This window comes from Centruroides vittatus, unplaced genomic scaffold, assembly GCF_030686945.1.
Source record: "Centruroides vittatus isolate TY-2023 unplaced genomic scaffold, ASM3068694v2 contig_577, whole genome shotgun sequence".
In the NCBI taxonomy this organism is placed as follows: domain Eukaryota; kingdom Metazoa; phylum Arthropoda; class Arachnida; order Scorpiones; family Buthidae; genus Centruroides; species Centruroides vittatus.
In genome coordinates this window covers 418,952-435,002 of record NW_027122345.1, presented here as the reverse complement: position 1 = coordinate 435,002, position 16,051 = coordinate 418,952, and the positions used below count along the sequence as shown (strand labels likewise).

The 16,051-nt window shown below is 27.4% G+C and overlaps 1 protein-coding gene across 2 annotated transcripts in view; it reads right to left on the bottom strand.

Moving 5' to 3' along the window:
* The window catches only part of LOC136979074 (protein Wnt-5b-like), a 224,643-nt gene that overhangs the window by 33,965 nt on the left and 174,627 nt on the right, over positions 1-16,051 (bottom strand). The window lies entirely within an intron of this gene.

Below are 16,051 nucleotides of genomic sequence, written 5' to 3'. Positions count from 1 at the left end.
CTACCCCGTCGGTTGGCAAGAAAAATTTCTGACGCCAGAGATTTATGACGAAATCATCCCTTTCCTATATCTTTTCTCTTTTAAAGGTCAATTGATGATTATAGTTTTTTTGACAAACCATTAAAATGCTCAAGTTTTTTCTATTGGATAAAATTCCATTAATCGATTTTGTACAATACTTTAGATATTTTCTGACGGTCTAACATTTAAAATGAAAAAAATTTAATTATATTCTAAACATGAATAAAACTATATAACTTATATTCACTAATAAAATTTGTTATCGTTTAAAATAGATTTATTTAACAGCAAATTTTTATTTTATCTTATTAAAAATTAAGTGGCGTGTATTATATATATTACTCCTATTTATAGAAAAAAAATCTTTATACTTTAATATATATAATTAATTCTTATTAATTAAAATTTGTATTTAGCATACTTTATCCAAATACTTTAATAGGAATCAATAGAAAGTACAGTTATCCAATATACTAAATCCTTATAAATCCGTGATTTTATTCCTTTTATAGTAAAAATAATATATAAATTATTTTAAAATAATGATGAATATCTACGTCCTTAAAACAATTTTTTGGTTTTCAATGAATATTTGATTCTTGTTCGTTAAGCTATAAAAATTCAGATTTTTCATAATACAAAGGACAGTGCTTCCTTTAGAATCAGTGCAATAGTTTTTATATTGAAAAGAATTATTTTTCTGTATTCTCTACGAAATAAAGGAACTTCTAATGAATGATAAAAGACTAAACACATTTTTGTTTTTATTTAATGTAAATTCTGCATTAAACCCTAAGCAAAAAGTTCCATTAAAAATGTGATTATAGGAAAAACAATGTAAGAATTTTTTTTCTTTAGCATCTATTTATTTCAGCGACTGTGTTTTGTTAAAGGAATTTTTTAGATGGCACGTTACACCCAAATGTTATTTCTCGCAGACAGTGCGATGCTGTTATTAAATTGTACAGACTTTTTTGAGTATGAATAAAAGCCTTTCTTGTTTCTTTTTGGGGTTGAAAACAAAATTAAATTTAAAGGAATAGTCACCATAAACAAAAAATGCGTTTTAATGTTTTTTTAACCGAATTAAAAACCTTAAAAGCAATTATTAAAACGTTCTCTGTCATTCTTAATGAAGTTTAACGATAACAATTTAATTAGAATTATATATGCTGCTTACAAAATTATATTCTTTAAAGAATTGTCTTTAAGGATAACTCTTAAAAATACCTCTTTTATACTGTTTAGTAGTATTTTAAGAACAAACTATTGTGAGAGAGAGAGAGAGAGAGAGCTTTTCATTCTTTGTTTTTAAACCGTATACTTAATTTTAGTCTGTAAATTTCAAATAAACATCTAAATAAAGAGAAATTTGGCACAAAAAATTCGTTTACGCTTATTTAAATCCTTTCCTGTTATTATTCCAAAATGATTTAATTTTTACACTAATTTACTGTAGAAATAATAATAATTACACCACTTTATTTAATTACTAGAACTTGACAAGCATTTTTATCCAAAATATTAAATTATAGGTAAAAAGAAAAAAAAAACATTGGTTATTTAAATATATAATTTTTGATAGTCTTCAAACGGACTAGAATCGTTAAATATATATATATATGTATGAAGTGTCAACGTAAGTAATCTGTTTGAAAGAGTTATGAAGTCTACATGCAATGATTTAATATTCCATTATTATTTTTATTCAAAGGGAAAGAATAAAAAAATTGCATGCGACTATATATGCTGATTAGTAGGTAATCAGGATATGATAGAGATTAATCTGGGTTGGGTTGTTGCATAAAATTTTTCATGCCCGAGGAACTTAAAATTTAGCTCCTCCTTAATATATATAAGATACATTTAATGTAATTTTACATTCTCTAGAAGTGTCCGAATGTTGCCTCCTTTTTTCAGGTTCCTGTATAGTGAATATACTCAACATTATTCTTAATAAAACTTCTACTCTGCTTTAAATGTTTATAAATCTTCGCAACATAAAAACGTTTAAAACTGTCAGTGGTGCAATGAATCAGGTAAGATTCATTTATCAGAATACTAGGAATAGATATGCTTAACACTTATCATCTTTATAGACTTGCGCCTTTTTTAAATCTAAACATGGGTCTTCGTTTGATGTAATGTATTTCATTGTATGTACGATGTAATGCCATTAATCAAAAATCGTAAATAAATCTTATTTTATAATTTCAAATTAAACTTCTCATCAAGAATCACATCATGCCAAAATTATATGTCCGCATTTTTCAATCATAGCAGTACTGTTTCATATGTAGATCGAATTTATTGAAATGTATAAAGTAAATGATTCGACTATACAATTTAAAAAAGTGTAAAATTGATTAAAGTTCTTGAAAATGACTAATAGTTTCTAGTCCCTGGTTATTTCTCCGTAAAATAAAATGAATTGTGATGACTCTGGCAATCAATTTCTCGGAGTTTTTGAAGAATTATGTCAGTTGAAATGGTTATACAGTTGCAGTATTAAAAGTAAATTACCATAAATCTTTAAAATATAATTGTTGTTGTTACACTTATTGATGATAAGTTTGTTGCCTAAGTTTTGTTTTGCCAAATTCAAAAGCCGTGTTTGCATTGAAAGCAACCCACTAATCAAACTTATTACTTTAGGAATTGCTGGATTGCGAATTCAAATGGATGTTTTTTTAAATTCGATAACTGCACTCCCCTTTCTATTCACATCTCTGTGTTAACGACAACTTTAGCGAAATCCTTTTCTTAGATAAGTCATCTCTGTGATTAAAGAATGATGGATAATAACATATTATAGTGCGAAAATACTCCGCAGTTTCTTCAGGTCATGACCTTCTCTTAGGAATTCCGATCTTGTCAGCATTGTAAAGAGATTTCTCTTGGCTCGGCAGTATATTTCGAAGAGTCGGATAAAATTCGGATCAAATTGATTAAATTTAAGATACATATAATTAAGAAAGGAGAGGAAAGGTTAACTAGGCGATTGTTCTTACAACCTATTTTATATAAGCAAGAATGTTCCTGTAAAAAACACGCGTGATGAAGTTTGACAGATTACTTTCATTGGTGGCTTTGCAAAATTAATTACATGTTTTCGCTTTAATAATTTAATAAAAATAAATTGTCTTTTTAAAATTAAAATCATTATTTTTTTATGAAAACGCGATTTGCATTTAGAATATTTTTAAAGTCAAATTCTCTCCTCCTTTTAATTCGTTCCTACATGCAAGCCCTATTCTCTACACACAATTCCCTACGTACTGTACAGTACCTCAAATAATAATAAAAATTAGACATTTATATAAATCAAAAGAAAATCTACAAAATTATTTAATCGTAAGACGTAGTGATTGCTTTATTTTTTAATACATTTGCGCATTTATCAGTTTGTCTAATATGAATTACGCTGAAACTAGAATGCATACGAATGTTGTCTTACGATAGATTTTAAGACTATAATATTAATAATATTTAAATTATAAACACGAAGAGAAAGAAAGATGAAAATTTTCTAGTTTTCAACAATGTCTCGAGGTGAGGGCCTAAAGGAAATTAGTCAGAAGTTTGTTTATAGTTGATTAAAAGTCACAGAAAATGACTAATTGTTTCTATTAGTAATTCTAAAGTTATAGACTTAATTATTTAGTATATAAAAAAAAGTAAATTATATTATCCTAAAGGTTAGCCTAGTTACATTTTATAAATACAGTTTAAAAAGTATTAATTGATAGTAATTGCGTAAAGAAATTGAAGCTTAGCCGGATTACTTACCACGAAGAAAACAACAATTATAATTTCTCTTTAGAGGAAAGAGAACTTTAGAAACTGGAACAATTTTTATTTGAATTATCTATGCCAATGACTTATTAATTACACCAATTAATCTGTTTGAGGATATAACAATTGTTTCATTGAAGTAGTAACACAATATTCATTCCTCAATTAGATATAATTCATTAATTAAATAAATAATAGGCCTACAGTATTTTATATGAATTTATTACATTTTTTAATCATATTGAACAGGTATTGCGGGTAAAATTCTCAATATTAATACCATAAATAAGTAATAGATTCGGTTTTTCTATCTTTCTAGGAAATAAAAGATTAATTTAAAATAACAATTATGTAGAAGGTCCAGTAACTGATATTTTTAAAAGTTTATTAGTAAATTTTATGTTTATCAACACAACAGATACAGAATCAGTCATAATCACTAAAATTAAATACTATTTAAACATGTAATTTCAGGAAAGTATGACCTATAAAATGAGTGTTCAAAATGATATAATCAAAGAATCTTTAAATTACGATTGGTTAAAATGTATTTTAATTTAATAAGGGATGTTGGTAAAATTATTTTGTATACTTATTTGTTTTATTTTTAATTCAAACCTGAAAGAAGTTCAATAAAAAATCATTTTGTATATTTTTTCTTAATTATAACCTTGACTGCTCGACATGCATCGGAATTATGTTTCATTTTGTAAATTTGTTCGAGAATAATTTTAAATAACGATATAAAACAATAAAATGTTGCTAATCAATAAATTTCTAAGAGACATTGCTGAGGGAATAACTCAAAGACACGAGTCAAAAAGGTTTATAAACTTTCCAGATGGACACTGAGATAATAAAGAATGCAACCGTAACCAAATGAAGATGAATTACAAAACGAATCCAGTTTTTCTAGTTATTAAGAATATTTTTAAAAAATTTTCCAGCCATTTTGTACAACAAACAAATTTCCATTTTTTTGTTTCTTTCAAGTATTAAAAACATTAAAAAGTATTGAATAGAATTAAGGGTATTTGTTGCCAGTCAAAATGATTAAATTACACACAATGTCAAAGCAAAAAGAATTTCTTTAACAATCAAACTGGTAACTACTTAAATTTTGCATCATCCTTAATTTTGCATCATCCATTCATAAAAGCAATGCCCGAGGAGAAATAATCAGGAAGTGAAATCTTTTGTACTGTTTTGTTTGCGTCCCACCTTAATTCTTTACGTTTGTTCACACGCAATCGTGTTATTAGACGTAGTGATGGTTTTTAATCATCTCCCTCAGTTTATCCTGCATAACGTGACGAATTGTAATGAAGAGTGTTGGGTGTAAATTACTCGGCGCATTTCGAGCCTCGGGTGAGACCATTACACACAATGGAGGCGATCGTCCTCTGATTACACCTTTCTTCCTTACACATCCGGCTGTGGAAGTGGAAGTATGACACGTCAGCGACGACCAGTTTGGAGATTAGGCATTTCCATATCTTTTGGCCAATCTTGGATGTCAAATGAGCATGTCGCCGCTTGTGACACTTTTATCTCCGTTTGGGTCAAAGAATTAGCCAATTTAATACCCAAATAGCTTATTATTACCTTATCTAGAAAGATGTTAAGAAATTTTATCTGAAGTTATTAGAATTAGAATATTTCTACATATATTCATACAAGGCTTCTATTCGTTTTTGTTTTCAATTCCTGCCATTTTTCTTTTTTTCTAGATTTCGATCTTACTTTTAAATCCTTGAATTACCACACGAAAATAGATGAATTGGGAGATATTCAAACAACGATCGACATAGGGACATGTGGACGTTTGTCAGTTAAGTTTTTTTTGATCGTTTTCCAAACGATCTTCGATGTTCTTTAGATAAAATGTCTCCAATTGTCTCTCGCGTGCCTCTAAAGTTTTAAGATTCTTATCGGTTAGATTTATACGGAATTATACAGCAATTCTCAGATAAAATATTTTCCGTGTGGATTGGAATAATGTAATTTATCTCTTACTTCTACTACTTTTTGATGAAAAAAACGGCCAAAAACTAGCAACTTTTTAAAATTATCCCAATCATTAGTAAAAATTCTAAATAATTTTGATATAAAAAAATCAAACAAAAGAATTATAATGTAAAGGTTTAAGATCTATGACGAATTTTTCCATTAATGCTACCATAAATTATATTGGAATTCTTGAAGTAATTAAGTGAAATGTTTTTAACGTTTATTGCATAATAAATGTTTTAAATTTTTATTAATATATCATTTTAAAATTCATATTATGCAAATAGATCTACAAGTGCTTTTCGGATGAATAAATTATATAAAAAAGCTTAATAAGAAATTAATAATGTTTTTTTAATGTAAAGTTATTACAAAATATCTTAAATTTATTAATATAACGATAAATTGATTTTATATCCTTTTATAAAATATAAGAGACAACATCGGATCAACACTATTCTGTTTTATATCTGTAAACATTTATGAAAAGTAACTTATATTCTTGATTAAATATTTTCAATTGTCTTCATTTTACATTAATTATAAAAATGTTTAAACAATTTATAAAATATCGTTTTAAAGATGATGAAAAGTGTAAGAAGTGAACAGATTCGACAGTTGAATGAGCACTGTTCTCATTATTTAGATTCTTTTTAAAGAAATGTATATAATAAAATATCATTTTTCATTTTATAAAAAGAAAATAAACAAGATAATTATTGATATAATTATCTATTTGCTCAAAAAATCTTAGATTGAACAACACGTAATGGATTTCAGTGAAGCTATAGTGTTACATCTCTTATCATAATTAGTCTTTTCGTGCGTTTTAAATGGATTTTTATCTTCAATTATTAATCATTAATATTGTTTTTAAAACTTATTTAATTATTCATATATATATATATATATTTTCTTTTTTAAATTCGAAAGTTGTACTATTAGTAATCATAAATATGAATTGATTTTAATTGAGTCACTTCTGATTAGGACAAAGTTTTTGGGGCAAAACTGCAATTTAAATTTAATAACACCAAGTTTATAAAATAAAACACTAATTATATAATTATTATACCTTTAATATCTTAACTTTTAATTAAGGATTTTTAGTTGATCTCATTGCAAATAATATAACGTGTTAATGTACATCTATTATTCGGAAATATTACATTTAATATTAATATAAAAATAATTAATTAATTAAATTTGATTAGAAAAATCGTCACATATACTTTTCTTTTTATTAATATTTACGTAAAAACTTAAAATCTTAGTCTCATCAAACTTAAAAATCATTTAAAAATTCATTTTTCTGTCCAGTTTGTATTAAACTACCAGTAAATATAAAATTAAAAATTATTTATCGTCTATTTACTAGCATTAAAAATAACTATTCGCTATTAAAATAAATATAGATCCATAAATTTTTATTATTAACAATATAGAAGAACAAATATTTGTTAGAAATTGTTGATAGTCCAAACAGAAATAAAGATGAGAAAGTGAATATTTAACGTACTATTTTCTTTTATTTTTATTTTTAAATTTATTATTTCGAGATGGGAAGCTGAGTGACTTAAATTGGGAGGACATTACGAGTTCAAGACTAGCAAATAAGCAAACAAAAATATAAAAAAACTTAGCAGACTTGTTTGGTTTTAATGAATGCGTCTATAAAAATATTTAATGAAGCCTAATCATAGTCCTTAAACAATATAATCTTCAAAATAAATAGTTTACAACTAATATAGCGTCTACGACATGCGGATTATCGCCCTGTCATTCATAAATTTGCAGATTGGTCACGGTAAAGAATCGTCGTGTATAAAGCATTCGTCAGCAAATTTAATTTCGTTTACGAGGCGAGGGGTGGGCCGTCAACTACCTGGACAACTTTTTTCTTTCATTCCATTTAATGAAAGGAAAGCTTCGGACGATCAAAATAGTCTCTGGAATCCAGATTCAGACCGTAAATCTTTCTTTTTGTAAATGGATGTCAGAAAAGGAGGAAAAAAAGATAATGCTAGATACAGAAGGAATCAAGAGTTTTTCTTCTTTTTTTGCATGTAGATCTGAGGATCTAATTTTTAATTTAGTCAATTATAAATGAAAATATTTTTAAAATTAAATTTTACATACTTAAAGCTGATACAAATACAATAATATAATGTTACTGTTTAATGAATGTGTTTAAATTTCTTCTTATAACTATTTTTGTTCATTTAATATTCATTTAATACACATCATCAATAAACTTGTTATATATAAATTATTATGTTATTATTAATATCTTTATACAAAATACATATGTCACAGTTTACTTTCTTATTAACATGAATGAAGAGCTCACTGTATTCATAAGATAAATTATTTCAGTTATTTGGTAGATTTTTCCTTCCATAATGGCATGGTAATTTATTTATTCGACAGAAGCATTCATAAATCGCTATCGATAAATGAACTGCCACGTAAAAAATAAAGTGGGAAAATGAAAAATGCTCTAAAGTGCAAAAATGTCATCGTGTTACGCACTAAAGCTTGTGAACTTATACAATTAATCAACAGTTAACGAATAAATACAAAAGTAATTAAAACATTAATTTATTTCGAATTTGCTTGAAAATTAAATAAGTTTATCTTTCATTTTATAAAAATTAATGCTAATTAAATATAGGACTATTTATGGGGGGCAATATACATAATAACTCTTTTATATAAATGCAAACTGACTAAAATAAAAGAAAATAATTGATGTTATCTAATCCTTTTTCCACGCAGTAAAGATTTTTACATGTATAATCACATTTCATGAGGACAGTTCTTTCCACCCCTTTGCTGATGCGTTATCTGTTCTGCTTACAAATGAAGCCAAAGAGCAGATCTTCGAACAACCAATTATTAGAAGAGCGATCAATGATCGTCGGTTAAACACTACATAGAACAGACAGCCTTTCATTATTTTATATTTTTTACTTTGATTTATGTTAGATTCGTCAGAAGATTGATTCTTTAAAAAAAGAGCTAGCATTAAATTATAACAATGTCTCATTAATTAAATAGCATGATCTAAACAATGCGAAGACGGGCGAAGAACGTGTTTTACTTTATTAGAAACTTATACGAAAAGAGCGTGTTTTTCTTACATCCTTCTGCCACCTTTGAAAAGTTCAAAAGCAAACACGGCAATAAATATTACCTATCTTACAATCGGTCAAGTTGATAGGCGTGGTATTGCTTCGTCCTCTTCGCAATTATTTACCATAACGTCGGTAAATAATATCCATTAACCTTACCGAAATCTCACCGATATTCCGGTTTGTGGCTACTGTACTTGGATGGACAACGACCGGATTAGTGATGTTCAATAAAAAAGATTGAAAAAATTGACTCAGATCAGAATCGTTTTTGTATTCTGATAAATGAATCCGGTTTCGAAATAGTTCTGATTCAATACCGTCGTGAAACTGGAATCTATTGGTGACAGGCTTACCATTTGCCATCTTTACACGACGAAACGGGGTGTTATCACATGATACGCACACGTACTGATCTATAAAACGTCCTATAACTAGAATTGATATAAATGGTCAATGATTTTATAGCCTTTATCCATTTTCGAATACAATTGAAAGTAAAGCGATTCTCAAACTTTACGATCGATAAAAAAAAGAATTTTCCATTCAGTTTCAACGAAGATCGCAATCGATTGTAGATCAGAACCGAACCAATCAGTCTGCACGAAACAAGAAAAGCAATTACGTCCGGTTGCCGGATCACTTATTCCAATAATATCCGCCGGCTAATAGAACAGAGACTCTTCACAAAATTATTTCCTGATGGAGGAGCGCCATTGGTTTAAAGTAATGATATTGAAATGATCCACTTTTTGTAACTACGAACGAAATATATTTCTACAAATTGAGTCGATATTACAAATCTTTTCCGTTTTAACTAAAATTAAATACAATCCTGGATTAAAACTTTCAAATTTAGTGACGTTCGGTTTACTTATATAATGTCACGTGTTAACAAACACGGTTTCAGATGATCAAAGCCATTAAGTGAATGACTAACGTCAGTCTTATATAATAGGTCTGAGTATAGGATTCGTAGACCGTATTAAAGTTAACGCGGAACCGCAGGGTGGAACACAATATCTACCCACGAAAAGATGAAAAGATAGGCCCACGCTAAGAATTAATATTTCCGGTCCGAGATAAGATTCGTTGGTGCCTCATAAGAGGCTGGGCACATTAACTTATTCCTTTATAAGTCCCTTAATAGTTTCGACACTTTGCATGGGGTGTTAATGACTGGATACGCTGACCTGACAACACCTTGTCCGTGGTTTCTTGTCGAGAGGGACGATATCAGATTTTACAAAAAAAGAATCTTTTAACTTGAAATTTAATTATTTATATAATTTAAGGAAATTTATTCAATTCAACTGAAGTAAAGAATAATAATTTGATTTAATGTCTAGTGCTAATTTCATTTTCAGCCATTTTTCATCGAGTTTTTCATATTCCGTTCGAAAATCTCAAACAGAAATTAAATTGGCATAAAATTCTTCTAATTATTGAGTTGAGCCACAAGTAATGTCAATTTTCTACGCATTATTTTTATGCTATAGAATAACTTGTGTAATACACCAGTCACTCAAGTGCTAATTTTCGAATTACGTGGCAGTTTAACTAACGATTTTTAATTAATTTTCAAAAAAATATTAGCGCCAATCAAAATGATTTTACGGAAGAACATTTAAGGTATGTAATGTTATAGGAATTTAAAAAAGCAACACCGCGGTTACAACGACAAACATATGTAGTGTGTATGGCAGTGAAGGTTCTGTACAACCTTCTGGCTTAGAAAATGCTGAAATTTGCCTCAATAGTGGAAGCAGATTTAAAAATATCCAGACGAGAAATTTGGTGTCCCAATCAACGGCACAGCAAGTAAGAAAGATAAACAAGTGTGTAATTTAGATTCCACATGACTTTACTGAGCAGATACGTCTGGATCGATTATCCACATGCGTTTCATTTCTTAATAGGCAACAGCAAACCCCAATTCTGGACTGTAACTGGGGATGAGGAATGAGTATCATATGCCAATGTGATTCGTAAAAGACAGTGGTTAGTGGACAGTGGGCAAAGGCTATTCCAACTCCAGGACCATCTTGGTCTTTATCCTCGAAAGGTATCGCTGTGTGTTTAGTGAGATAGGGAAATATTCAATTTTGAGTCGTTGAATCAATTGGAAATACTTTGTGGTAAACGTCCTTATTTGTAAAACAGGGAGGGCATTATTTTGTTACACAATAATTCTAACCTCATGTGCAATAATAACCCAATAAAAATTAATAGAGATAAATTGGAAAGTTCTTCCTTATCCCTCTTACAGCCCTGATCCGGAACCTACAGATTACCATCCCTTTAAAACAACTTTAATAGAAAAAGTTTCAATTCAAAAGAAGCTATCCAGAAGCAAGTAGAAGCATATTTTGAATAAAAATCTGATTATTTTTATAAGAAAATCATCAAAAGCTTGTAAATCGATGGGAAAATGTCGTAGCTAATGAAAAGCATTGTAAATTGGATTAAATAAATATTTTTATGTAAATAAGGACTATTAAAACTTATAAAAAAACGACATTACTTATGATCAACGCAGTATCTCGGAAGGAATTTTTTCCGTAACTAAAAATAAATCAATAATAAATTACAATAATCTGTAAATTCAAAGAAATTAAGACACTGTGATAGGTATGAATTAAGACTTACCGAAAAATAAGAGGCTACTGTATTTTATTTAGATGACTCGTTATTATTGAAATAAATCTGTATATATAATTATTAATTAAAAATTATCGACATTTTAATACGAGGAAAAAAATTATCATCATCAAAGATTTAATGCATTCATAGAATAATGTCTATTTGAAATTAAATTCACTTTACCATATTAATGGCATGCCAAATACTGTAAAGTTGATTCTTCTCTTTAACTTATATTCTTTAAAATTTAAAATATAAGGATTTTAAAAGAAAAGGCTTTTCCTTCCATTTAATGTGGCAATTTGCCAGATTTTGTTTCGTTCATTAATAAAATTTTTACTAATCAAATATTTCATTAAAAAATTAAATTCACAGACATTTCTTTTAAAGAATTTCCTTAATTTTACAATTATTTAAATGAAATGAGGAAACTTAATTGGAAGTTAGACTGGATTAATTCGAATGTAACTACCTTAATATTACAAGCATAGCATTTATGAATCAGTTTTACGATTTTTTGTATTACACTTAAAATTCTAAAGGAATTACTTAAAGATTTCTAAAAAATTCGAAATTTTTCTAGTTTTAGAGAACCGAATCTGATATTAATGAAATCAGATTTTTTTAAAGTAAAGTAAATAAAAACAAACTTAAGTATTGACGTGTTCATGCTATCCGGTATGCAGCATTCTATATTATGTAGCATGAATAAATAATAACTTATTAAGATCTTAAGAAACAAATGATTTGTTATATCAATGGCTGAATATGTTTTAAGATTTTTTAATAGATTAAATCTAAGCATCTCAATTCCAATAAATATCTATAAAAATTTTATATCACTGCATTTATTCCATAAATTAAAGACAATATTAATTATATTAAATTTATTCAATATTTTTCACATAAAATATCTACTTACAAGTTGTTTTTATAGTTTTTCTGTGACTATTTAGATAAATATAATTTAACATATTCAAATTGTAGCCTTAAAATATCTTGACGTCGTTCTAAGTAATTAATATGGATAGCGATGTCATTATTATTTTACATATTAGAGCGATAAATTATGCATTGTTAAGGATTATTATTTTATTGTATAAGAAATATCATTAAATGCCAATCTGAATCCCAAATTTTTCCTTGTGAGAAAATCAGATTTCTTTTGGTGTAATATTAATTTAAAATACAATAATAGGAATTGATACAGTATTAAATTTTTTTTCTATATTATTATACAATTTACATATTTCTTTGATATATTAATCCAACAGGAAGTTAAAAGACAGTAATGAGAATCGAACCATTACACTAGTTATAAATTTGCCATGAATACTAACTAGACTAATTTATAACATTTATTTTCGACTGTATTTTATTTATTTTTAATTCTATTTTAATTAGAATTAGCAAAAAATATAATCCTGTTCCATTTCTTATGTTTATTACAGGTTTTTTAATAGAAAATTTTCTTAATTGTGATATAATTACGATAAATAGCAGATAAACAAGTCTAATTATATCGTATCATGGATGAAGGCTTTATTTGCATTTTATTTGACAGTACTTCTTAATAATCATAGATTATTATAGAGCAGTGTCAAACAAAATGCAAATAAAGAGAGTAGCCACTAATAATCTATGATTATGAGAGAGAAATGTCAAATATAAATTCCTCTTCGGAAGATGTGTAGCAAGGTTCAAGAGCGCATTCCTACCCCATGAAAGTATGTAGAGTCTTATCCCTCAAGGTGGGTTCTTATAAAATCTATTTGGTAACGATACTTTCCTGGTATGGAATTATTTTTTCTTTTTGAACATTATCGTTAATACTAAAAAATTAATTGTGTAAAAATCTAAATTTTAAGATTTTGCTGTTCTTTTTTCAATAAATAATTCTTTTCTCATTTGCTATTGTTTTAACTTTTATAGATTTATTTTGAAACTATCCATCTTAAAAGATAAAATCAACGATGAAAAAATAACATTATTACGTAAAATAGTTAATTATATGATAATTTTAACGACAAAAATCGTCTGTATTGAATCATTTCTTCTTTCACATTCACTAATTTGTAGTCTAAATATGTTTTAGAATAATTAAGATTCTCGAGGGCTGTCCATTAATAAAATAATCAAAGTACAGTACAGTAAAATGGATTTTCCGATACAATTGAAACGCGTTATTGCATGTTGTATTTAATTTGACGCAATGAATGTAATAACCACTTCACGAATAGTATTGTATTAACCTTAGATAAACTGTACATAAATTCAATAGACAAGTGACAATCTGTATCCAATATACAATGTGCGTAAGGAAACATTCACGACAATATTAATATAACAAATTTAGATCTATAAATTACGTTTGTAAGACAAAAAAAATACTAAATTTATTCTATTCAATTCATAAAAGACTATAAAATTATCCATAAATAGTGTAGTTAGAAATGTTCCTGAAAATCTCTCGTAATAGGGACAAGTTACCTTATGGTCGAAATCTGTACCTCATTCTATCATAATCCAGTTACCCTACCCTTAATAACATTACAATGCTCCAAAACACCTATTCAGCCATCAAACAATGATCCTAAATCAAATAAAATAAGTAAAATGAAAGATTAGGTTATTCACCGATATGAAGAATAGTGCATACAACATAAGCAAATATTTTATCAGACATTTCTTTATTTAATGATAAAGGGGAATAAACTAGTTAAGACAATAAGTAAGCAGAAAACAAGTAAAATGTAGTAAAATAAAACTGTAATCACTCATAGAAGGGTTTCTATTGTAAAAATTAAGTTTATTAAACTGCACAACCGTATTAAAACGAATGGCACTACCCTTAATTAATGAACGAACACAATGTGAATGAAACAGAAGATGGAAATTAAAATTTAAATTGGAGCGAACTCTTGATTGGAATATTTTGTTCTCGTAAATATATTTCGGCGCTCGTTATGTCTAATATTTCGTCTCATAAATAAGGAAGGAAAGAAAGAAAGGTTAAAGAAGTTAGGGTCAGATTAACGTAGGAAGAGACGAAAGAAGGAAGAAAACATGAAAATATATTTCTTTCTGGTAGAATTATACATGATCGACAGCTGATAGAAGCTAAACTTACGTCCTTCAGTCAAATATACTGAATGCTATAACTAGCTAGGCTAGTGTAGGATGCATTTCGTGCCTTCTAATAAAGTTTCTGAAGTTTATAACTTAACCAAGTACTAGTTATGTTTAATTATGATATAAATAAGTATAAAATTATGGTTGGTTGATCTGTTGTTAAATAGCAAATAAAATTTAAAAGACGTAAATTCGATTTCTACCTGAGGCCAAACAATTTTTTATTTAATTATGCCTGAATTTCTTCCCGATGGTCATGTAGATAATAAATTAGAGGTCATACGTTGAATGTTGTTTGCGTATTAACAGATTTAATCAATAAATTTCCATTTTATTGCGTATTCGATGCATATTAACTTTTTTTCCAGTTTTTAATTTTAATTACTATCAGGTAATTTTATTGATTTGTACATTTAATTATCTTCTAAGATTTTATACTCTACTAGGATTTTATTTTAATTAAATCTGTATATTTAATTAATATTTATGGTGTACAGTACATACATAGAATAATCATCCACATTTTATATCTATGAAGGTGTTAAACCTTCATAGATAGATAGATATAAGAAGTCAAATGGTTCAGAATTTTAAATAGAAACATATGCTTCCATTTAAAACTCTAAATTTACTCTCTCTTCCTCAGAGGAGTGAAAAATGGTTTTGGTATTTTTTGAGAGTGGGGTGTGGGTTCCACACGCACTTAAATAGCATGCCTTTATAATTTATCTTCAATATTTTCGGAGAAATAAGATTCAAAATAAAGATACAGTATATGTTTTTAAAATTATACTGGAAGAATAAAACAAACAAATATTTAAATACGTATATAATGTTTTTTTTTTATTTTAAACTCATATTTCTTCTGAGTTTTAAAACTTAAATACTGTATTACACAATTAAAAATTGATAATCTTCTTAATAAAAATAGGATAAATCTTGTCTCATCTTATTATTGATCGTAAACTGGAATAATTGATTAGAGAATATTTAAAATAATGAAAAATTATATTATTCGGTACAAATCCGCTGAATATAAGTAATACTTTTCAAATTGAGTCTATGGGCCTGCAGTTTTCAAACTTAATATCCTTGCGGTATACTAGTATATGTCTAGCTGTATTTAAATGGAAACATGAAATCTTATATTTATGATTCTAAATTTAAGAAGTGGCTCTTTAATCCTTTCCGAAAGAAGCTTTGTTCTCCTTCTTATTTATTATTTTATCGTTGTCCACAGTATGGCTCAATGGACGTTTTAATTGTTTCGGGATAAAGAAAATGAGTTATTTTGCCAAGCCCTGAGCGTGATGGTT